The sequence below is a fragment of the Scardinius erythrophthalmus genome, assembly GCF_964197995.2.
Source record: "Scardinius erythrophthalmus genome assembly, chromosome: 13".
NCBI classification, from domain to species: domain Eukaryota; kingdom Metazoa; phylum Chordata; class Actinopteri; order Cypriniformes; family Leuciscidae; genus Scardinius; species Scardinius erythrophthalmus.
Window position 1 is genome coordinate 34,062,146 of NC_138233.1, and position 1,327 is coordinate 34,063,472.

The window sequence follows — 1,327 nt, forward strand, 5'->3', positions numbered from 1 at the left end:
TAAATACTCTGACCTCATTTCTTCCTTTCGTTAGAATTGTGATAATGACAACAAAAGAGTGTCAGAACAGAGGCAGAAAGATGCTTGTGTTCAGGGGTCACATAGTATTTCTGCTTTTCCATGAGCGCCACCTGCTGTCAGAGACTGAATCTGCATTTCATTTCAGCTTCTAATACTGATGAAGTGTGATTGAGTTGATATCTTTAAGTTCCTCCAGTGATAATGCTGGATGTAGAAGGTCAAGCTCTGAATGTTGTCTGGACCCAGTGTCATGAAGACATATGGTTCTGATGCCTGGACAGAAATAGAGGAGAGAAACTAAGAAGGAAATGAATTAGGCTAGATGGCTTTGCAAGGTGGCTAAAGTTTGTCTCCTCATAGAATTATGTCACGTGTCATTCCCATACATCGATGCATATGATCAAATCAAGTGCAAAACAGTGTCTGTACTGCAGGATAGCATGACTTTTCTGAGGTTTTGTCTGAGGTTTCTTTGGAAACCTGCTGACACCTGATGTCTTCTACTCTTTTTAGTCTGAAACAAAAAAAAAAAAAAATCTTATAAAAACCATAAAGGGCCTCAAAACAGTATCTATGTAATTTCCAGTTTTTTTTAAATAATAGGCTAACCGAAAATAGAGGCTTAGTTTTGCTCCAATGAATGTGAAACTTGTCCAATATAATAATGAAAATGGTATTTTCAGTACATAATTATACAAACCAAACAAAATAGCAATTTGCAATTAACTATAATAAACTAATAATAATTGTTTTATCGCAGAGAGCAATAACACTAGCATAAAGTGGTATAACCATACATAACAATTAAAAATATCACATACAAATTATAATAATAAAAAAGAAAGGGCCAATACATTCAAATTTTACATGAAGAGCCCAAATTTACTTAAGAAAATAAAAAAAATAACAATAAAACAGATATTTTCAGACTTTTTTTTTAAGTGTATAAATTAAAATACCCAAATATAATGTTTGTCAGATGCATTGAGAGGCCTGGCAGAATGTAATAATAATAATAAAAAAATAATAATGGTATAGAAGTAATGACAATGCTACATGATGTAATGACTACGAAAGATTGTGGTTTCTGGTTTGACCTTCAGGATTGCAGCTTTTGATGTCCACATATGTGCCTTGTGTATTTTGCTATTAAAAAAGTATTTAATCATATTTTTGGCTCAGATTAATATAATTTCGGACAACAACAGTATATAACACACACTGGTTAATCGCATTAAACAAAAGTGCTATTTTAGTTTAAAGCAGAATGTCGTATTCTGTTCAGGCGCTCCGTGGCCTGCTATGA